Source organism: Lonchura striata, chromosome 13 (genome assembly GCF_046129695.1).
Source record: "Lonchura striata isolate bLonStr1 chromosome 13, bLonStr1.mat, whole genome shotgun sequence".
Taxonomy (NCBI): Eukaryota; Metazoa; Chordata; class Aves; order Passeriformes; family Estrildidae; genus Lonchura; species Lonchura striata.
In genome coordinates, this window is record NC_134615.1 from 8,958,654 (window position 1) to 8,983,653 (window position 25,000).

The following is a 25,000-nucleotide window of genomic DNA, read 5'->3' on the forward strand; positions in this document are numbered from 1 at the left end:
TATAAAATTATAGCATCAGGTCTCTGGTCTTTAATGAAGTCAATTTAACTTCAGAGATAGGAAGATTCTTCTGCACAGATGCTCTTATAAGTACTGCTGCTGTTAAAATTAATAAAAATATTGCTGCTGATAACCGTAGGGGAAGGGTTTCACTTTTAACTGTGAATTAAATTTCTGTCCTGTTTATATTATGTTTGGCTTTGAGACTTGACCTGTCAAACATCTTATTTTGTATATTTTGCAGATACAGGGGTAAAAAGTAAAATACGTCCATCTTGTTTCTAGAAAACTGTCTCTGGGTCAATTCTATTTAATTCTGCTCATACAAACTCCTCCACTAAGGGTGCAGAGTGGGGCTTTCCTACAAAGAACCACAAATTCAGTAAATTAGCCAGGTTGTATTCTGACATCTGTCAGAATACAGATCACCACCTTGTCTTTAATGAGACCAGCTTTGGAGAAAGACACTATTCAACATGAAAGACAATCTCAGTTTGCTTCATTATTTCTAACTGGCTCAACAGCACAATACAATGCAAAGCCAGTTCACATTTTTTTTATAAGTACAATTTCCCTATGATATGATTTTTAATATAAAATACTGGGTTTTGTATGTATTAAAATGATTCAATTTAAGAACTGCATTTTTTTTAAGAAAACCAATGTATTATAGTAATTTGCTTATTAAATGCCTACAATCAGATACTGCATTCTACAGGCAAAGAATTTCTACAAAAGTACCCAGTTTCTAGCTATGTAGCTGTGATTTGCACATTTAAAATGATGAATTTAAGCCCATCAATAGTAAATCAATTGCAGGTATAAAAGATAAAACTGAAATAATTCATCATATCACTATAGGAAAACACAGAGTGGATGTAATGGGTCATTTTGACTTTAAATTGAAGTCTGTTGCTAGGTTTTTCAAGGACAATTCACTTTACAAACCTTTAATGTATACATAAAAATCATCCATCAGCACATCTGATCCAAATATACTAATGATTTTTATTGGTCAGATCTTGAAAGTGAGGTTTATTTTTATGGAGTATGCATTAATTAACCCAACATGTACTATCTTCCAGTATATCTAGCCAAGTACTTTCATTTAAACATGTTTATTGTGAAATGTTTGCATTCCCAACATTTGTGGCCCACACACAGACTATTTCATACTTCACTTCTGAACAGTTACAAAAGTTAAAAGGAGTTATTGTTTTTGATTAATGCCTTTTTGGGGACTTTTTTTTTAAATGTTCCAAAACTATGCTCTGAAGACATTCCTCTACATGAAAACATTGAAATGTATTTATCTTGAAAATAGAGTATTAAATGAAAAGGAGTGGGATTCACTTTGGATCATTTCAACTTTTGCATGGAAAGTGAACATTATGAACTTTTGTATATCATTTGACTGAACTTATGCAGAATATTAATTGACCAATTTGATATAACCATCAATCATAAAAAGAAAAGCCATGTACACAGATACACAGAGTGGTGCATTACAGATGGGACTTCTAAGGCTGTGCCTGTCATCTTTTGATTAAGAAAAGGAAATGATTTCACTAAAAAGATATTCCCTCTTGTGTTGTTTTGTTTTAACTGAGTTTGTACTTTCCACCGAACTGGACATATTTATTGAGACTCATAAGTTACTTCACGGTTACCAACATCACTGTAATCTCAACAAACTATCTTTTTTCTTGCCAATTATCTAAATATCATAACTATAAAATATCTTAAAACATTCTCTATAGTGTAAACATCTTAGCTACAAAGCTTTAAGTGTAAACAGTATGATGCATCAGATGATTTTAAGCGATGTTATAAAAACTGCTCTTAAAAACTAAACAAAAATGTAAAGCTTCCATCTGTTTTATGATTTTTCCACTGTAGAACTACTGCTGTGTGCCAGTTTACTGAACCATGGCTTGCTAAAGAGATTGCTGGGGTCACAGATTGAAAAAACAAAGAGCAAGTTTTTAATGGTTGATTTTTTCTCAAGTCTCCTTGATACAGTTCGAACAGAATTAAGTGCATGGCAGCAGAAAACACAGAACATAAAAATGCTCATGTCGCCTTTTGCAAAGGGGACCCTTCACAGGAAGATTAACATTTTGCAGAAGATGTCATTTAAGCAATTATCTGAAGTTCTTTAGTGACTGTATACCTATGTCGTCACCACCAAAGAGCTGCTGTGCTGAGGCTTTGCTCTGCATCTGTACAGGGTAAATACAGATTGTAGGTCTGCATCAAAGGAGGGAAGGCACCCACACAGGCTGACTGTGTGTGAATTTTTACCCCAAAAGGACAGCATAGTTCTGGACATTGTTTTCACTGAAAACTGAGAGAAGAGAAAGCCACACAGGGGCAAAAACAAATAAATTCTTAAACGTAGCATTGCATATTTAAGAATTTAAACAAAGGAAATAAGGAACCCACCTAACTACTCAGTGCATAGCTAGACTTCACATTCTTCTAAAAGCAACAATGCTTTTATGAGATCAGTTTACATCATACAAGAAAATCTGAAGAACTTTTCTGCAGCAAACTACTTCAGCACACACTTAAATGAGCAGTTGAAAAACCCCACTGCAGCCTCAAGACCATCTTTCCACACATCTATGCACTATGCTGAAACACATTTCCAAAATAAACCTCATTCACGTCAGTCAGTCTTTCCACAGAACATGGCCAAACTTCACAACTGCTATGTGGTAGCAGTGTTTGAGTTGGAATCTCCCAAACTGTGAGGAATATAGGTCAACCAGGCTGCCACTCTGTTACCTTATCTGTAAACTGTCCAGAAATTACATGAGTATTAGAGGCCATTCTTTAATTCAATAGTTGCTAGACAGCAATCATCAAAACTTAGAGTCCCTTCTTGCTTCTGAGACCTTGTCACCTGCTGCTTGAATCCTGGGCAACAAGTTTGTATCCTCACTGGCACAAACAGAAGAACCCTGGTTGCATGTCACCAGCCTCTTCCAGGACAAGCTCTGGTGAGAATGCATTTCCACTGAGGCACCCACAGCCAGTCTGAGTTCATACCCCTCCTACCTCCTCTACATACACAACTACCACCTAGTGCAGAAGTTCATGCCTGACACGGAAAAGAGTCAGAAAATAAACCCTTCAAAGGAAACAATCTTTTTCCTGTCTATTGGTCTACAAACTCTCCATCTTCTACTCCATGTATAGGGGAAGAAAAGCAAGCAATCTGTCATCACATGGAGGGACTCCGTCTCTACCCCCTGGTGTGACTCCTACACCATATAGAGATCTGGCACACAGCTTTGATGACACTTCCTAAATGAATCCAGATAAATTAATGGGTAAACTGTGTTACCATTACCCCTGCAAGCAAAGCAGTTCATTTCTGAGAACAAGTGACAGGATCAAAGCACCACTAAAAGATGCAGTACTTTGTCCCAGAACTGCACCTTTCCATTCGAGTCTAGGACCTCCTTTTTGGGTTCTCCACTCACACAGGATTACATCTGGTAATCCTTACTCATGCAAATATTAACCACCATTAGGAAGGTTTTGTTTTCAATGCTATGAAGTGTACGTCTGCACTGCAGTCCCTGGGGCATTGCACTTCCTGCAAGCTTTGAACTGGCTTGCTCAGATGCCAAAAAGCTTTCTAAGAAACTGGAGAGCCAGCACAGTGGTACTGCACTGTGAGCCTTCCAAAGGACAACGTCTGCAAGGGTGGCAGCCACTCCAGTGCAAACATAACCTACAAAATTCAAAGGCTAAACATACTCCTTCATATCCATATTCTCCTCTGCCACCAGTCAGTCCAATAAAAAAATATCTCAAGTCATAAGTATTAGGCCTCCTTCCCTTAAAGAGTATTATTTGAGGATGGAAAAGAAAAAGGCCTTTGACCCACCATACCAGCTGTTTAACAACTGCAAGGAAAAAGGATGTTTGTCAAAGGCACAGATATATTTTAGCTATTATGTAACAACCCATTGTACCCATGATTTTCCTATGTCTGCAACAGAAAATAGCCTGTTTGATGTGATTTTCAGGGATTCAATGAGAATACAGGTATATTTAGATATGATACACTTAGATATTTGAGATACTCCCACCTTTCTAGGAATTATTCAAGTCAATTCAAGAATTGATCCCACTGTATGTATGTATGTATGTACAATATGTCTTACCTGCAGTCAGAGCAGAGAAGTCTAGTAGTCTGTGCACATGTCTAGGGAGAAGGGAGAGACATCAACACACTCTGGGGCTCAGGAGAGACCCTTTAACCTCTTTGCCTTGGCTTCTCCATCTGCAAAAGAGGGTAAAAATGAGACCTGAGTAAATATTATAAAACATTGTAATTCAAAGTAAAATTTTGAGTTAACAGCATTAGAAACACGTAACTGCTTTCTGTTTTTGTCTGTCTGCAAAATTTGGAGCATATGTGCTGTACCAATATTAGCATGTCTTCACAGTCAACATCTAGAATGAATGCTTAAATATTCATTGACTTCAAATTTCAAATTGAAGTTTGAATTGACATTCATTCTGTAGATGTAACAGCATCAACCATTAATCAGGGAATAGAAATAATACCACTCAATTTATATAATCTACATACTGTGGTCAAAATGTATACTTCTAGATATATAATCTCAAAATTTTAAAGTATTAGCTGCTTAAGTAGATCATGTGGTACGTCCCCTCCCTCTTCTAACTGGCTGATTTATGTAACTGAGCAACCAAACAAAAATTCTGAGATGTATGTTCAGCTGTAACGTTCAAAATTTACATTGTGTATTGAATCAAGTAAGTACGTAACTCATACAATCAGGGAACAGAAGAAATAACATGATTTAGGTAACCAGCTATGACTATAAATTTATAAATAATCAAAACAAAAAACTCTACAAATAAAGATTTTTCAAATGCATTAGTCACTGAAGAGTTCTGTAAGTAACTACTGAATAAATACTTTCCACATTCACAAGAAAAGAAAAAAATCCAAAATGTACCTAAGGAGTCACTGTGACTTGTTTGTTCAGATCTACCTACCCAGTTATTCTTCCCTCCCTTCCTCCCTCTTAAACTACACCTATATAAATGGAAATTCCAAGCCTATAGTTTCTAATGCACTGTCTTTGTGGATTAGTTAATTTTTAGGCAAGTTACAAGAGTATCTAATGCAAACATTTACATTTACTAAAAGGGGGGAAAAAGAAATATGAAGTTACCAAAATCATTATAGCCATTATTTGAACAGAACATTTCAACCCTGCTGAATGCTTTCAGTCTTTCAGCTCTGTCCTTCTGGTATCTTTTCCAGCCCTTTTTTTAAACTACATTCATACAGATATCATTGAGCAGCACAAGTCAGTGAGTGCATTTCTTCCCTGCAACTGCTTTGTGTTGCCCCAAAATTTTGCACTTGCCAAATAATGTCCTGCTTTTCTCAAGTTTTTGGTTACTGTGCAGGTTTTAGAAGTCTTAATCTTCAGGGAAATTCACTATGGTAAAGAACGAGAAAAGAAAGGAGGAAACATGATTTAAATGAGCTTGTCTCTTCTACTTAAGCTCCAAGAGAGATATTCAAAGTTTGAAAATGCAATCTCCAGATAAAGATAAAAGCTCCTGTGTTATGTCTCTGTAAACCAGAACACAACTGGCACTTAGCAAGTTGTCCTGTCTGCTGGTGGGAGCAGCGTGGATGAATTTGGCCAGTCCACTTGCACTTCCCTTTCTGAAACCAGTAATAAAGTTTGAGAGGGGTTATTTTTAAAGCAGCTCTTAGAGTGTTCCAGCTCACTACTGTCAGCTTCAGATCTCGAATGCAATTTAATTTATAATTACATTTTAAAAAATAGCATTAAAATAACATTAGAGAGGTCATAATCTGAACTTTTTAATAGTTAGGCACGTAGCATATATTTAGAAATAGATCTCCAACAGGATTCATCTGGAGCAATTCTGGCTGGAATTCCTTCTTTCAGCCATTTCAGTACTCTGCTGAAGCTGGTGTTCCAAGAGGCCATGGTGGAGCCCTGTATTTCAGCGTTGCTTCAAATGGAAACCGACTGAAATACGCTGCTGAACATTTGCTAGTCAAAGTCTTTTCTTGCATTACAGTCAGGCCTATGTTTATAAACACCAATGGGTGAGAAAGGGCTGGAGAATCTGGAATAATGCCTTTGCACTGAAAAGACACGTGTTACATCCCTTGAAAAATCCAGTTGGCTCCATTTCTTCTGAACCTCGAAGCCACTTTAATTTTCCTGGTCTCTGTGGCACAGCATGACTTGAGGGCATTCACCACTTTGAGTAGTTCCTGGAGGTCAAGTTCTGCTCATGCCAGCTAAAGCACACGTGCAGTGAAAAAACAGCATTCCCCCAGCTGTTCCTACCTGTCCTCCTAGCTGTGCAAACAACTCACACAGGCACTCAGGGAACCTGTACCTGCACCTCCTGAACACAAGATGGGCTTCAGATGGGTGCACTGGTACTTAACTACAACTTCAGAGGCAAAAGGCAGACAAGGAATTCAGTTTCTGAACACTAGTGCTGAAGTAAATGAGCTAGTAAAAAAAAAATAAAAAGGCTGTGCCTTAAAACCAAGTTTGAAATTTTATAGGCTTTTACTCCATAATTTGTACTTGAGCCTTCTGTTATTTTTAAACAAATCTAATTTCTTACAGCTGTGAAATTTACATTTTAAGAGTGTCTAGTGGCCATGTGCATTAATTACTTTATTGTAATATTTTAATGAGTTTGGGGTTCAGCTCTGAAAGAATCCTTCTGAATCCCTGCTTCCCCATAGAATTACACTAGAACCTGATTCAATCACAACTTCACACACCCTGGCCCAAACCCTGATGGACTTGCACAATGTTTTCAGTTGTTTTATGAACTTTAAAACTGGCTCCAGATTTTAGGATGTCTCACCAAACTAGCCTTTCCCTGATCAGGAGCAGAGCAAGGCTTTAAGGAAGTTTGTATTTAGAGCTGAACTTGCTGGCTGAGTCTCATCTCAATGAAGGAGGTAGCAAAATGCAAAGTTCAGCTATGACAGTTAACATTTGGGCCAAAATTGTATAAAATGACACACAATTTATGCAATTGCTTCCATCTCAGTATATATGACATAAAAACATGCAAGGCTAAAAGAATAACCTTCCTAAGGAGTATCTAAATTCACCAGGGCAGATTGAAATGCACTACTGGAAGATTTCCACCTTTGTAAGAAAACTGAAAAGTACTGCAGTATCCATAGTCCTGCCATGGTATCCCCCTTATGGATTTTGGTTGTTTGTGTCATACTAAATTATTTCTTCTTTATCTTTGCATCTGCATAAGCAGTGGTGGGACATAAGTAAAATGAACCTGTTTTTCAGGCAGTTTTCCAGAAGGATTTAGTGCCTGTCCTTGCACTGCTGCAGGTGCAAGTGCTCATCTCAGGACTGAGGCAGAAACCTGCAGACCACTGAGGATCTCTAGAATTTGAACTGAAGAGATAAACCTTCTTACAACATTCAGTGCACTTTAATTCTCTATGAATAAGCTAAAGATGCAAATCCATAACACACTGAACAATGGGTTCAAGTACAAATACAGATAAATGCAGGGAAAGTGGGACTGACTGTGTTTAGCTGGCTGTGATAACAGTAAGAGGTTCATCAGCTGTCAAGTGCCACCACACATGCTGCACCCACAGAGTCATGCTTGGAAATCTGACCACTTTTGTCCCCAGCTCTCACCTCTTTGGCTAGGGCAAATGCAGAATTGCAACTTCATTGAACTACCCAGCTTTTTAAAAAGCATGTTTTTAAACCACTTACAATAAGAGCAACAGTTATTATTCAGTACATGCTTTTTATCAGATTGAAGATAAACTTTATTATAACTGGTGGAGATGGTATCAATGATTTGTGGTCTATGTGAATTCTGTAATGAGAAATGGTAATCTGTCTTGGGGCAAACAATATTGTTCTGTTTACTATGCAATTAGCAATATTAAGTCAAGATTCTATAACTGATAGCTGAAAATAGGGGTGGTAGGAAGAAACTGGAAGCACTGGGAGCTGTCACAGGACAATTATCTGAGGTCTATAAATTATTTACAGTACTTTAGCCTGACATTCCTTCTCATCCTCCAAAAATCTTCCTCAGTGCTCCAGAGATACTCGCTGTAAAAGTATTGAGACTGTCAGCAGTTTGGGGCAAAGCCAGAATCTCTCCTTGTGTGAATACTGAAAATACAGTATAATGCAAGAGCTTTACTTTCAGAAAGACAGCAATAAAATAACAAAAAAAATCTCTCCCAAAAAGAGTTTTACTTTGAAATAATGAACCAACAAGCGTGCCAAAAAGAGGTGAGACCTAAACTCTAATTCCTGGCATATTTGATGTGAAATAAAGACATAGTATTTCCCCTGCATTTAATCTCTTTAATTTTATAAACTGAGTCCCACACCTTTGTGTGACCAAAACCCTGCACTTTTTGTTTACTCTTAGATCAGCCTTAAGCTACCACCATATGGAGCTGGGAACACCACAGACAGAGCAAAAACAGTCCTTAACTAATGGTCAGAGTAAATTGTGTTGGGAGTCAAGTGGGGCCACTCTCAAGTGGCTGGTTAGGAAAAGGCCTGACCTATAATGGAGCTTCTGTGTAAAAGAATACATTTTTTACTTTACATTGTAAAGGACAGAACCATAAGTATGATCAGCCACAGAAATTTCCCAGCCTTTTTCTAGTCTGTTCCTTGCTGTACACATGCGGTCCAGCCCTTTTGGCTCTGATTCTTCAGCAGCAAGAATTTTGAGATTACCTCAACAGGAACTCAGAGCTACAGCACAGAGCTTTCACAGTGAACAAGCAAGACCTATAAAGTGCTAGGGTCTTGCTAAACTGATCTTCAAAAAAAAAAAAAAAAATTAGATGATCACATTCTTAAAGTAGCCAATTCCATTTGTAACTCTCTGGAAATGTGATGCTCCCCAGAGAGCTCCATTGCACCCAGCAGGCAAAAGGCACATTTAAGGCAGCATGACACAGCAGCGCTCTGGCAAGCAGGGTGCCATGAGGAGGAGACTGCTTCTGGCAGCCTCACAGCCTCCTCTGCACCCTTTTCCTTAAGGATAGGTGCCTTAAATTCCCATATACCACTGAATGACATCTGGCTGATCCAGAAGATTAGCAGCTTATCCCACCTTTGTTCTCTGCCTTCTTTTAGGACGAGCAATCAATGACACCACAGCAGGCAGAAGCCTCTGGCACAAAAGCTAACAAAATTGTAAAATACTTGAAGGAATGATGTAAAACTTAACAGAGAGCTACAGAAGGATATTCCCACCCAGAATCTCTGTATAAATTCCAATGCTACATGGAAGGGCTTGCAAATTCACTTGACTTCCCTGAACAGTGCAAGGCAAAACCAGCATCAAATGACTGCAGGAGCAGTCTCTTTCAAACTGATAAAAGTACAAACAGTTTTAATGAAGTGTGCAGTAAATTTGAGGGTTTCCTTTGCACAAAATGACACTGAATCAGAGTTTCATAACAATAAAACAAACACATACTGTAAAAATAAATGGGAAGAAAAAAAATGAAAGGAGTATAAAACTTCATGTTCCTGTGTATCTCAGTGATTGGCGGAAGTTGCGCACAAACTTCTACTTTACAAAAATCAACTCTTTGGAAGGACAAACAATAATTGGTATTTATAGGGCTTAATTTCTTTTTCTGAGGAGATCCTGGGTCAGGTCATTCTTCTTCACTATTGTTCAAAATTTATTCCCAGATAAAGAACATCTTCTACACTAATACACAGTTATAATAATTTTCTCCAGAAAGCATTTTTTTTCTTTTTCAGTAATTAGCCTACTTAAATGTTTTAATGGAACTACTAACATACAATAGCACAAAAGGTCCTCTGACCATAATATAAAGTGGGAGATGAGATTTCTAAAAACTTTTGTATGAAGGTGGTCTAGGATTGACAAAAACAGACAGCTATAAAACTATCTTTAAAGGTCATAAATTAGGTACTCTCTTAAATGTAATTCAATCATTCACTGTTATAAGAGCTTGATTCTATTAGTTGTCCTATGCATTTTACAAAATAGAACTCCATTAACATTATTCACTTATAGTTTCCCTCTATAAGTGGATATTCTGCTCAACAGGCTTTAAATAGATTTTTTTCCCCCTGAAATTGCTATTAAGCATACTTTTACTCAAAGGGCAAAGTAGGCATAGGATTATGCTTGTACTTCATGCAAAGGATACATTTTCAGCAATCAGAACCACATTCCTATGAAGTAAAAATACTCTATATAAGCCGATTGTTTCTATCCCTCCTAACCTTGCTCAATAAGGACTCTATTCTGATCTTTTGGGTTACACACAAGTTTTCTAATTTGGCTGAATAAAGGTATCTTGTTGGGCAGCTTCATGAGCATATTCTGTGTCTTGAATTCTGACCTTGACATGTTCAAGGTGGATCTCAGTTATAAGATGCTGCTCAGAAAAGGAAAAAATATTTAAATTTAAAAAAAAAAAGAGGATTTTTTTTTTTTTTTTACTTTCTTCAGTTAAGGAATATATTATAGAAGTCCTGCTTTTACATACCTGGCTGTAGAGAAACACTAAAATGATAAACCTTGCTAAAGTGACCACAACACATATATAGCCACAAGATTTTTTTGAGCAATTTGCCTAAAATGTAGTTACATTTCAGCCACAGAAACATCTACTGTAGCTCATACACCTCTGATTTCATGTTGATTTTACATGAGTGGGTGTGTGCCTTTGCCTCTCACAGCTGAGATGACTCCTGTGCTGGGCCAAACCTCAGATCCCAGCAGCAGCCTCAAGGGATTTTAGCCACCCTGCGATGCCGAGCCACACGCTGCAATAATCTGACCCACCGAGGTGCTGGAGCTGCAACAGCACAATCTGTACATAAAATATGCATATGCTGAGAGCCAAATCCTCCTTCAGCTGGTTACCATATTCTGTGTTCATGTCTTACTGCTTAAAGCAGGACACATGGCAGAAATCCTACACTTCTCATCAGCCACACCAATCCCAGATAATCAAGTCAGGGCAGACACTTTTCTCAGAGGAAAGGGTTGAATTTCATCTGACCACCGAGCTTCAGCTTGCACTTGAGGTTCTAATTTTCTTCTGGTCTTAGCCCATTTCTGTCTTGCTCTGGCACACACTGCCCTAGTAAGTACATTTATTACCTTAGTAATTCCTCTGAGGGCTGTCTTACTTTCACTTTGTATCTGAACTCACATAAGCATCTCCCCATTTCACAAGGAAACATTTATTAGCCTGCGATAGGAGCTTCCTGTTCCACCTACAGAATCCCATTTTCTGTTACTCTTCAAAAGCAGGCTCACAAGTTGCACCCCCCGGGCAGCTCTTGCTCGTGGTGTGTGAGCACTGGCCATGCAGCACGGACATGGAGGAGGCAGGGAGGGGCATGACCAGGCACCCCAGTTATCCTCCTGGCCTGTTTGCAGCCCTTTACTCAGTAGGCCACACACAAAGTCAACGTGGGGCCCTTACACAGTGGTACCTCCCACCAACTACCATCACTGGGTGACCCTGCAATTTTTAGGGTACCCCATTCATGCTCCTTGTTCATGCTCTTGGGACCAGTGCACAAAAGACCTGTGAAAGTCTCCTTCACCCAAGGTTTCCTCAACTATGAGCCTGATCTTATTACTTTGGGATAGTTGAACAGTAGAGGGTAAGCCTATTATATCATAAAAACATGGATTTCTGCTGTAATTGTTCCAGTTCACAGCTAATTATTGTACTTAAGAGCTGCTCATTGGATTTTTTTCCAGGTAGTTGTGGATCATCATTGCATATTCCAGGCCCACCCTACAAAAAATCCTCAGTGTAGCAACTACTTGGTAAAGTTGGTCCTGTCCGAAAACTGTCCAGCATTCCACAGTGTTACATAGGAAACTTTGGCTATGATCCTGTCCAACCACAGCACAGACATATCATCAGTGGAGGTAAAAAAGTATCATCACTAGAAAATAAATTGCATGGATCTGCCCCAGCTGTAGGTCTGGGGACAAGAAAAAGATTTCAATGCACAGTATATTTTGCTGGAAACCATGTGAAGTCTCTCATCCACATCAGCCTGCTATTTTTTACTTCTATGGGAGCAGACAACATTCGCATTCAGCTGCTCACTTATAAATAAAAAACATTTTTACATGGGTGGATTGGAGTGGCCTCTTTTTTCCCCCCTCTTTCGTTTCCCATTATTTTATATATTACACACATGTTCTGTCAGCGAAGCTCACTTTGTTATCTGAAACATCTGTGGTACCCTGCTGTGGAGAAGGCCAACACTGCTGCTGCTGTTGCTGCCTGTCTTTATTAGCCACTGATTTGCTGATGTCGTCCTCCGACGGCTCCAGCTGGCCTCGGCAGCGCCGGGGCTGCGCGGCACCACCGTGGGGTTCTGTGACCTGCCAGAGGAGTCCTGCAGGTTCACAATATGGCACTTACCCTCTCTAGGAGGCAACGAGACCAAGGTTTCATGTGGGAGTTCATGCAAGCACTGGTGTTTGCGTTTCTAAAGAAATCTCTGTGAATTTATCTGCAATGCCATTGCAAGGAGGCACATCCTCATCAGAACAAAAGGAACTCCCACCTGAGGCTCTCGTGAGATCTGGTTGTTGAGCAGCCATAACATTTTCTCTTTTCTTCTTTTCGGCCAAGTTAAAAGTTACATGGATTGATCACCTTTAGCCTTATTTTCAAGTGCATTTTACAGCTATAATCCTGACATACTGCTCAGTCCCAAGAAACTCCCTGGGATCTACTGTTGCTGAAAAGACTATTACCTAAGGTATATAAGCGTGGATTTCTTATGGAGTCAAGAAAAGTTTTTAAAAGTTCGACATAGATATGAAAATATGTATATGTTTCTTAAATAACATATTTATAGATAAGATATTCAGGTCACCTGATAGGAAATGAAGCTATTTCTATGTATTTTATACATGTGCTTTCAGCAAGCAATAGCACTTCAGTAAAATCAACTTAACCATTTCCCCTCTTAAAAATCAAAACCCTCTTATCTTCATATGGATTTCTTATGCAACAGATGAGGAGAATATACATTCCATAGAAGAATTTGAGAAATGATTGGTAAACCACAAAACTTAACAAGAACATTTAGGGGAAGATGCAAGAACAACTCACGAAAACACTCACATGGACCAGATTTCCAGCTGATGGCATTGCTTCTGTGGGCCTACTGATTTAAGAAACTGCTCTATAACACAAAGGTAAGACAATAAGAAGGTTAAAGGCACTTCCTTTCCTTTTCAAAGAAATCTATTTATTGATGGCATAAAAATCTGAGCTGAGTTATGACTCCCATAGGTACACTCAAACCTGCTTTCTTCTAGATTTTTCAGATCTCTCAAGGACTGGGAGCCTGATACAGAGAATAATTATGGTACGGAAGCATCACGTTACTGCTGTCACAGATCTTTTACATGCAAGTCAGTGTGCATATGTGGCCAATTCAAGATTGCAGATTGAAGACTGATGTGGAGATAATTATAAATTAAAATAAAACACAGCTTTTGAAATAACACCCTGTTTTCTTTACAAAGTAATTGATCACCTAACTCCAGAGGGAAGGTTCAAAAGTTACTATATAACAAAGTGTTAGTAGCAAGCAGCTTGCTATATCTTTCAGGATCAAGACCATGATGACAAGGATAGAGAATCAAGAAAATAAATGCCACAGACATCTCTTCCTCCTCAACCCCCTTTTGCTTGGAGCATTACTTACTTTTAAATTTGGTTTGTTTATATTAAACAGCTTTCCCCAAAACATCTAAACTCTGTGCAGAAACAGGAAGGATATTTCCATATTTAAAATCTGAACCTCATTTCCTATTCCCTGAAAATAACTGAGATATGATAGCACTGGTCTCCAAAATAATTTTCAGATTTCCCACTAACAACTTGGTGTACAGCAGAACAAGCTTCAGAACTGCTCTCTGGTCAATTTGTGGTGTTTTGCCAGAACAGGAACTAATCACAGTGTCACAGGTTGTTCCCCCTGCTCCAGGCATATCCTCAGAGGGAAAATTGGGAAGGGATACTGTTGCCACTGCTGCCACTTGCTGAGGATTGTCTAAAGAAGGTATTTCAAATTCTCTGGAGGCCAGGGAAGTCACAGATGTTTTCCACTACCGGAGGAGTATAAAGTACCTGAGCAGCAGCAAAGATCTGATCTTAAATTTGTAAGATAGCTCTTATTTGGAGGAAAGTGCAAGAAAGGAATAAAATTAATGTATATGCATGAACAAGTCTAAAACTTGGAATATTAAATGAAAAGTCAATTATCTTTATACATTTTAAAACTGCAAACAGATTAAAGCAGGACAGTTTTTCAGTCTCTCCAGATCCTTCTGCAGGACATATGTACGAGATAGAAAAAGACTTTACATAAAGAAATATGCTAACTTGAAGTGAAGATATTTATGGCTGTAGGGAAAAGAAAAAAATTAGTGCAGTGTTACGTTGGAATGATAGTAATTTCTCTTTTACCATTTGTGTATGTCACCATCTATTGTTACACAGTTTTTTAACATTCATCTGAATATTTCATCCATGCAAAAATTAGTCCCAGCATCTTTTTTCTGAGTAATGTTTGGCGGGCATTGCTTCACAACTGCAAACAATCCTTTCTTGCTATTGAGTGCTACAGTCAGGCTTGTTCCACACTGGAGGTTAGAATCTGATCCTAAGTCCATTAAATCACAGAGTCTTTTTAAAGTTTAATCTTGAGAGGATTTGAGTTATAAACAAAGGACACTATACATGGGGAAAGAAACAACAGAAAACTATGAACTTATGACATTAATGCAACCTCAAGTTCAAATTTTGTGTGTGATTTAGCAAGAAAGCTCTGAGCTTTCAGCAGCAGCATATACACCCTGGCATGTGGGCAAAGCTAAACTGAGCATTGATGCTCATATCCAAAACACACATATGGATCCCATTTTACTATAGACGTGATTCTTCATGTGCAAAACATGTGTCTGACTGCTTTTCTTCGGCTTTTTAAGATGTATTTCTTTTTCTCTTGTGGGGGCAGGGAGCAGAGAAGTAAATAAACCATTTGCATGGTCCTTGAATATCTATGAAGAGAACAGCCTGGGATTCAAGGGCAGGTAAAAAGCCTGGACTTCAGCTAAAAGTATCCATTCCAGCAAACAACCAAGTGCCAACAGAGAGAAACTTAGTCCACTCTACATCTTCTGCAACACACTAATCTATCCCACTCTATAATTGCTAGATAGGAAAGGGAAAAAGGGCTCCAGATGCTAATAACTTGGAAGTGGTAATTAGAGGAGTCCACATTACTGCTGCGAGACTCCCATCTTCCCTTGATTACTGGAAAGAAATTTTTTTTCCAGTGGGTCTCCTTCTCACTTCTAAAACAAGCAGTACTTCTGTGTTCCTAAGCCCCATCTCTGTTTCACTAAACACATTAACAGGAATTTTATTTGGCCCAGAAAACTTTCTCTACCTTCCTTAATATTGGAGGATACTCTGTTTCCCATAGAAAATGTAGGAAAATATCCACAAGCTTATAAGGTGACCTAACAGGAAAGTACTACAAGCCCCAACTTTTAGCTATACAAGATAAAAATTGCCTTTGCAGCCCCAGCCTGAATGTGACAGAGAACAAGAGAGTCTGCTTTCCTTGTTTCAAAGGGTAACAAATATCTTTAAAGGTTCCTTGAGCATTTATTATCTCTGGGATCACAGAGACAAAGTAAGTCTGGGAAAGGTCTGAACATCGCATGAGAAAGTAAAAGGAAAAATACACTTATCACAAAGAGGGAATGCATTTGTATTATTATATTGAAATAGCACAAGGCTACAATGACAGGCTATAAATTTTTCTCTTGGACTGTAACCAATATTTTCCATTTCAAGTAACAACAGTGTAAGAAAGAGCGACTCAGAATTAATAGGAATTACAGACATAAATTGGTAGGTACTTAGGTGAAAAAGAACCTCAAATTCAGCTGCTGTTAAAGGAGAAAAGGTTAACTAGCCCTGTGAGCAACCCTTGGACCCATTTATACTGCTGACAAAGTGACCAAAAAGGTATGCTCAGATTTTAACAATGGTGTCCATCTTTATAATTCTCAGATTCATAGCCCAGAATGTTGCAGTGAATATTTTGGCAGTGAAAAGCATCTTGTTTCTATGCCTGAAATTTAACATTAAATGTAACACTAAACCTAACCTATGTTACCAGATAATAATAGCAGTAATAGTAACTACATGGTTCTGCAGTGATGAGAATAAAGTTACAGAAATTTATTACTTCTACTTTTTCTGATTTGATATGTCATTTCATTAAACATCCATGAATTATTGAATATTAATAATTTTAAATCAGTGTTGTGCCTTAAGATATACACTTACAGACTATTAGTATTTTTCTTAACCATTTTATTGCTGTAACTGGCTACTGAAACATTAGCTACTTAGTTAAAAAAAATTAAAAATCAACCAACCAACCAAACCAGGACTGGGCTGCAAGGAGCCTGTTAGCCAAAGACAACATACATTAACAAAGCTGGATCCACAAGAAAAACAATTTTTCCTCCATTTTAACACTCAATCCTACATTTAGCTTGGTAGATGAAAATCCACATGATTTTCTAACAGGTCCATCAAACCTCAAGAGGTAAGTCTTAAAACTGAAACAGAAGCTGACAAGACTTTTTTCCCCACTATACAGACTTATAGAAAGAGAAGGACTGCAAATATTGTAAAAAATAAAATCAATGCAAAGTGGTTTAGCACAGGTGTTGCTGTTATTGTGCTACATTTGGAAAGCCCACACATTCAGCACACCTTCAATTCACACACCCAGCTGTGTGAGGTGGTGGGCTATTGTTAGTTTACAGGTTTGCAATGAAAAGCATGAAGTAATATTGGCAAGCTCAGGAGCTTTTTTTTTTTCTTATGATGTCTCCCTGCATCTATTTATCTAGTTCTCCTTGCTTTGTTTCTGCTTTTATATTCAGCATATTCAAAAAAGGGTCATGAGAGGTTTTAAAAATGTAATGCCACACTCAAGCCTTTTGAACACTAAGAGAAAACCTCAAAAGGTTCACGCATAAAGGAACAAAGATATAAGGATAGCTTTGAACCTAAGGGGCTCTCTCACTGCAAGCAAGTGCATTGCCAGCATGTCACAGGTGTACACCACATGAGCAAGTGAAAAAATAAAATGCCTTTGTGAAGGGGTGTGATGCTGACGGGTCCGAGTGCAGAATGCATTAATCCCAGGGTGAGCGCGTGCATCTGTTAGATATTTATGTAGTTCCTACTAGTAGTTTGTACAGATATCTGAGCAGGTGAACGTCAACAGCTTTGAGACCATATGTTAAAGGGAGGCTGGGAGAGGGTAGGGGAAGGCCACCAGGCACTCTGTGTCTGACAGGAGGGCAGGCACCCCCAGCCTGAACATGGCCTTGCGTAGTCGGCGCTCCAGGGCCAGCCCAGACTCCTGCTGGCTGAGCTGTGAGACACCGCGGCAAACAACTGAGCCTTCCTCTCAATTTCCCCCTCCTTGAACGAGAGATACTGAATGTGACCATACCATGACAATTTTCTTTCATGTCTCTTAAATTTCTTTTTTTTTTTTTTTTTTTTTTTTTTTTTTTTTTTTGTGGAGAGTAAGTAGAATTTTTTTAATGTATTCAAAAGATTTGTTTTGCAGAGCTGCATTAATTTTTAGATGTTGTCTGTAGTTTGTTGGAAGAAGAAAGAGTGAAGATCTCTGTCTCCTGGTGGTTACACACAACAGCAGGGAAGAGCCAAATCCTGTTCCTTTGCCTGGTTCAGAAATTGTTTTATTCTTATTTTTATATATAAACTCTTAGACACTCGGGTTTGGGAATGACATGCATAAAAACCTGGGTCATTCCATATCCTAGAATAGTCTCCTGACCCCCAGACTGCATTCCTGGTAGGTACATGTATAGCACAATTGAACCCAACCTGCCTTCATAAGCAAAAAAATCAGTTTTAAGAAAAACAGTGCACTTTCAAAAAGTGACATTTTGTCTATAATGTTTAGTTTCTCTACTAAATATCCTCAGCAAGGAACTGTGAGAATTCATTCATCTTTGAATGACTTTATAAAACACGCTGAGAGATCTCTGGCTGAAATGTATGAATTTTTTTCACTATTAGCATAGATTATTAGAACACAAAAATAATCAGTTTATACGCCCCTTTAACCTAGACCACTCAGTTACTCCAACCATACATGACTTTTGGGAAATTAAAGGAAAACTGTATCTTCTAAATTTGAATCTTCTAAGGCATGTATGTTAAGAAAATTTTCCTTCAAATTAAAATTTTCTGTAAAATGGAGAAAACAAATCTCTCAAATTCCCTCCACTTCAAACATCCTAGAAACTACCTTGAACCCTCCATGGTTCAAGTTTCTCTCAAAGTTAAGGAAATCAAAAACTAGCTTGGGAATTCTCTAAGACCTGATTGCTAGAGGAGTAATTCCACCTTTGAAAATCTTGGTGTGGTGAAATTACTTCATCAAGAACTGCAATTTCATTTTGTCCTCAATGGTCCATAGACACACACACACACACAGTGCTTGAGAAATGTGCCTTCCTCACCCTTCTGAAGCATTACAGCTTCACTGAGAGCCTTGCAGAGAGGATCCATGCACAGGGCATGGGGCTTGTAGTTTAGCATTGCCCAAACCCTGCTCCCAAACCTTACTAGTCCACAGTAAATCTGATGAATTTCAACAGCTCCACTGAGACTGTTGCTAAGTGCTTCTGAAAATATCTAATCACACCTTCCCATCCTCTTGTACATCTACCTCTCACAATATCAGAACACACACTCTGTAGTAGCCCTTTTCAATTTATTTCCCACATACTTCCCTTGCCAAGAAGATATTGTTCATACCTCCTCCTTCACCGAGTAATTAACTTGTTCCAATCCTTGGAAATGAAACATTCACCCCTGCTTTTGCCCCAGCCCTCAACAACCTCTTGGAAGGCTCCTCTTGCAGCTCACCACACCATGGAGTGGGGGAAGACATATCATAATCGCTCTGTGCTTGGCACCTGAGAGGGAATAATCACTTGTCTTTTATTTCTCTGCTTTACTTTAATGAAGAACAGTTAATAAAAAGGAGTGTGAGTAAAGCTGGTGGTTTACCAGAGAGCCACCAGCCTTCTTGGAGGCCCCTTTGAGTGCCCCTCACTCCAGCATCTGGTCTAGAGTGAGCAAATCCCAGTGCTGCTCCGTGGAAAGGACAACATCAGGAATGGCATCTCCACTGTGTATTAGAAAATATTGATATTTTTAATTTGGGGAGTTGTGCGTTGCACAGCATCTGTAAAATATGCCCCAAACATTCTCAGGACTACGGCTCAAGGAGTTTGATTAAAATTGACTAAGATCAGTCTCTCATCCTTCTGTTTAAAAAATGAGAATTCATTTATGCATTTTAATTCAAAGATTTATATATGATTAAAATTACTATAAGATGTCTAGCTTTTCTGCAATAAACTGCAATGGCCATCAAAATATTGATAGTCATTGGTAAATTACTTCTGGTGTTTAATCAATGTTATTTTTTTATCATCCAATTTCTTCTTCAAGTCAGCTTCTAACACTAAACTACATTTCATCAAGGTTGGTAAAATGTTTAGAAAGGAACAGATGTCAGAATATGGGGATTGCCAATAACACTGATGGAAGCCAGTAATTTCTTTCCTGTCCAAAGGCAAAAGAATGAAGAATAATCTAGACTGTATACAATAATACAAGATTTACTACAACATTAATGGCTATAAAAAGTAAAAGTATACAAAAGCTATCTCCATTTTTTTCAAGTCATCACTAAGGGCAGTGTTTTTCAATTTGAGACAATTTTTACAGGAAAATGAAAGGTCTATGTATTTTTAAACCTTTAAATATCCATAAAATAGAGATGAAGACACAGGCTAGTGTTAGTTGCTTCCAAATATACTTGTATATTGGTCTATTGGGCAAGTTAATAATTTTGCCAAATCTCAAAAAACGTGGATGCAATCTTTCCTTTAAGAAAGCGGCTCAGCTTGTTATTTACAGATTGTAACATTTACATAAGAGTTTGGTTTAACAAGAGATATAAATATAGATAAAACCCTTAGGACTTCATTCTTTAAACTGCCCTCTAAAAATCTGCCCTACAATTTGCACACTGAATTTTGTGCAGACTATTCTTGGAAGCCTTTTGTGAATTAGGGAGAACTGACTCGAAACAGGGGCTGGTTAATCACAATTTTGCAAATTGTACGTAGCAATCATCCTCACATTGTGAAATTCAGATCTATAAAATGCTGATGTTTTAAAGCTGAAAAATAAATAAGCTAAGTAGGAGTACTTTGCTAAGGAAGAAAAAAAGAGAAGACCCTTTGCAAAGAAATCCTTAAAAATAATAATTAGAGTAAGATAATTGGCATCATAAATAAAGTGTATCTCCATTCCAGATCTCAACAGTAAGTCCACGCTGGAAAAAATGTTACCAGCTGACTGTTCCTGCCCAAGTCTCATGCCAACACTCACCTGAATATACAAAACTGCATTTCCAAGAATAAACAAGTGGGAGATTAGTTTTTTACAAGCCTCCTGTATATTCACCTACAAGCTGGACAAGCCTCCATTGGAGGAAGGGCTGGAGAAAGTTCACCCTTCACTGCCATCGCTGCCCCCAGCCAGAGCTGCTCTGACTGTACACCAGGACTTCACTGCAGCACCTACTGCAGCCACTTGGGCACCACACCTTGTGATGCATGTTGGATGCTAGCACTTGACAATAATGGTTGGCAACTAAATAGTTTGAGGGAGAAGAAGCAGACTTTTTGTGGAAAAGACAATGCCTCAAAGACTTTTTTGTTCTTCTTTGAGCTGCAGCTAATGTAATTTCAGCAGCAGCTGAGTCAAAATTCTTCTTTTCCACACAGGTTTTGCAATTCCTAACATTTAGTATAAATGAAGGTCTCTTTCTATTTATTTTCCTTTATCTATTACAAAAGGACCTTGACAAACTGACTGTTTTGAGTGTACAAGGATATGCTGAAATTCATAAAAATCTTACCAATATCATTATAACGACAAGAACGTTCCATTGGGGTTCAGCAGTGACACAGTGTGTGTCAGTCACCTCCTGCCATTCCAAGCCCCTTCACTATGGCCACAAGTCATAAACAGTGGAAACTCTGTTTTCCTGATGTTGATCCTCCCCAAAGGTCAGGTTTCTTACCTCAAACATTCCAGCAGTTGCTTAGACTGCAGTTGAGGAATTTTGTGTAACGTTGCTTCTAGAAAGCAAATATTTATGTTAGTAAATACTATTAAACTATTACTGTTATAGAGGTATTCTCATTAGCAAACTGCTAAATAGGAGGAATAGAATTTTAAACTAAATGGATAAAAACATACTATATTTGTGTATTAAACAAACTTAACCACCTCAGTTGACCATGCTAAGCATTTTGTCAAACATGAAGTCCAGCTATTAACTATTTTTATGAGAATTAATGTTTTCAGGATTACTACAAATTCAGAATTCATGCCTTTGCTACAGAAAGCAGGCACATGCAGAAGGCCGCACAAATAGACATTACCAGGATTTCATAAAAGTAGTGGTCAGGCAAAAAAGAAAAAGGAAAACAAAGGACCCACAGGAACCTTATAAGGGGATGAAATAAAGAAATTCCTCTTGAATGGGAGAGGCTTACATTCATGCCTGGCTCTGAAAAGGTAGTTCAGGGATTTAGCTTCACACATGATAAGTGAATATCCTGAACATCAGGCTCAGTTATTCTGGCAGAGCACATTTATTCACCCACTCCTGCTGGAGTTACCCCTTTTGTTGTCCTTTTCCCTTTTTTAATTGAAGACAGCATTTAGCCTACAACTTCATCATTGCATCCGAGTTCAGGAATGTCAAAGTACATATTATTTATTCAAGCCAACAAAACAAAACTTTTTAATAGATAACTCTCCCCTTTTAGTTCCATCCCACTACTCAGATTGGAACCTCTACAGAGGTAGAGCTGAGCACTTTTGCTTCCTCTGCTTGTCACTTTTGAAGCCAAGACTGCATCAGGAAAAACTCCTATGTTACTTATTAATTCAAAATAAACCTATTTTTAAGGCCCTAAAAGATTCTGTCTCTTTTGATAAGAAAACAAGGGACAGTCAAAGCAATGAAGGGCTGTAAGTGGGAAGGAGTCTTTCAGGGACAGGATCTAGATAATGAAAGCTCCCATAAAAACTTTGGAAGATTCTTGTTTGCTATTTTGAAGACAATCTGCCTATGAGTCCAGATGTACTCATCCAGACTTTCAAACACACATTTCAATGTGATCTGAGTTTAAATGTAAGATGGTAAATGAGCTATTCATCATCACACCGAATCATCTTAAATATCACCTGAGCCATTTCACTTATTTGAGAAATGTTGGCAGCTCTGAAGTTGAAAATACTGTATATTTCAGAGGCAAAATGCCCAAGACTGGATTTTTTAACTTAACATAATGAAGCCAAAAAAGTGATTTATTTCTTGTTTGTTACATTTAGTTATGCTGATAATTAGGCAAATGCTTTGCCTCTATGTTCTTGTTACCTTCCTGAGTATTTCTGAAGGATTTTACTCCTCCTGCAGCCCAGCTTTTATTCATGATCTGAGAGCATTGTATTTTCTATTTGTCATTGTGTTTTAGGCAAAGACGTCTCAGAAACATAATTTTAGTATGGATTCAAAATTCAGATTTCCATATTCCATATTCAAAATATGGATTTAAAAAAACAATTTTGTGTCTAAGAACCCACACAGGACTCCAGCAGCTGGTGATTCACAGCCCCAGTGCACTGGGGTTGTGAGCAGCAGCCAGCTCAGGTAGGGCACAGGGCAGGTGCTCACACACAGAGCAGCCCAGCAGTGTTTGATTCTGTGTGTTGACCCAGACATTAGGATGTTTACTGTCTGCATCCAGCTCCTTCCCTCCCTGAAAAGCTCTGCAAAACCAAACCAGCTCATGACACATCAGCTTCTGATGGCTACATCAAGCTCTGTCTCTCAGCATTTCTCTACTGCTGGGGAAGATTTGACCTCGTGGCTCTAACAAATCACCCCAACTGCCTGAACAGCACAAGCTGACATTCCTTCACATGGGCCCAGAGGCTTTCAGGGCAATGTGAGGCATCTGCTTAAGAAAACTCTAGGTTTTTTAAGCAATTGCTTAGGAACAGAGTAGAATGCTGTTTTACAGTCCACTATAATTTTATTCTTATTACTACTACTACTTAACAGGAGTACTTTGGAATGACTATAGTTGTCTGCTCAAAGCCAAACTCTTGCCAGATGCTGCTGCTTACAGTCCAATCTGAGAACAGCAGAACTTCCTGATGCTGCCTCTGAAGGGATTCAGACCTTGATTCCATGAGTCAGAGAGACTCAAGAATACTACTTATTAAAAACAAAATACTCAACTCCTAAAAAACACCCTAAAATCTACAAATCAGCATCAGGATATTTTAAATTATCCTGTAACTCCCATATGCAAAAGAGATTGAAAATGTCTCACTTTGGAGACGGTTTTAAGTATTTTTTTTTTTTTTTTTGCTACATCCACACAGGAAAGAGATCCTACCCTTAAAGTTTTAGAACACTATAAGAAGATCTAGAGGAATTAGCCTCATCAAGCCACTTAGAAAAGTTTAGGGAAAGTAACCTTAAGAATAACACCTTCTCTCAAAATCAATGAACATCACATAAGATGTGATCATGAGTTTCAAATTTTAAAAAGTTTTAACACTTTAAAATAATATAAATTATATATACAATATAGGCAATATAGGGAAGTGTAATGAGAGTCACCAAATCTGTTTTCTCCTCTGTGATTCTTATGGCCCAGTGTCTCTGGCCTCACTGCATTTAAAGCTGTCTCCCGCCTTGGACCAACCTGGAGCTGGTCTACACCAGCTGCAGCTGTGCCTGCTAACTGGGGTCATTTTCAGTTTGTTTTGAATAACTTCCCCTGTTTAGCAATATTTTTAAAAAGTTCAAATCCAAAATCTCTGCAACTAGAAATGTACAACATGCAATGTGGCCAGCATAAGAAAATTTGAACAGACACAATTTTCTTGGTTCCCTGTTAGGGGAACGAGAAAGATACACATTACATCCATTATCTGTCCTTAAGTGTTTTTTGTCAAATTTTGACTCTGCCACCATTCTTCAGTGACAGACATTAGGTATGACATTTTTTGACACAATGTCAATAGTGACATCAGTAATATTTGACACAAGGCACATTGGGGTTATTTGACACAGACAATTGGATAGCTCAGGGCACTGGAGATCCAATGCATAAGGAGTTATACCTCCAAGTCACCAGTGAATATCCAGCCCAATGTTTTCTAGCTACTACCAAATGATGGCTCCTCAGAGTCTTATAGAGGAGGAGTTTGGCTATATTGAACAGATGTCCAGAAAACAAAATTCAACACAATATATTACATTAATCTGTGCCCTATGTTGAAACACCATGGAATGAATAGTCAGTGACAAAGCTATTCTTCCACTGCTATCTGTAATTCCTTTTAAAAACGGTTGAGTCCCAAAGGAGACATGGGAGGATCAAATGAGTCAGAGAGCACTACAGCTCCAGTCTCCTGAATAAGATTTCTGTCTCAACAGCTTTCAATCCCATGGCTTTCATTAACAGTTAAATACACTTAGGGGAAAATACAAATGTGAAATCTTACTTTCAATGATGTGTTTTCCAAATATTTCACAATTGGCTAATATACAGGACTCACAAATACTGAACAGAAGCAAAATGAATTACATATACGATCACTCTAGAATTTCCTAGAGTGCCACAGTCCTGA

The 25,000-nt window shown here is 38.2% G+C and overlaps 1 protein-coding gene across 18 annotated transcripts in view; it reads right to left on the minus strand.

Moving 5' to 3' along the window:
- ZNF536 (zinc finger protein 536) overlaps positions 1 to 25,000 on the minus strand; it is a 361,158-nt gene that overhangs the window by 239,520 nt on the left and 96,638 nt on the right. For 17 of the 18 annotated variants that reach the window (XR_013340749.1, XM_021540651.3, XM_021540669.3 and 14 more), the window contains one exon: positions 4,182 to 4,300. The gene's annotated coding sequence lies outside the window, so the exon portion shown is untranslated. Of the gene's footprint in view, positions 1 to 4,181; positions 4,301 to 21,362; positions 21,378 to 25,000 lie in introns of those variants that run through there. The other variant, XM_077786303.1, reaches the window with a different exon arrangement.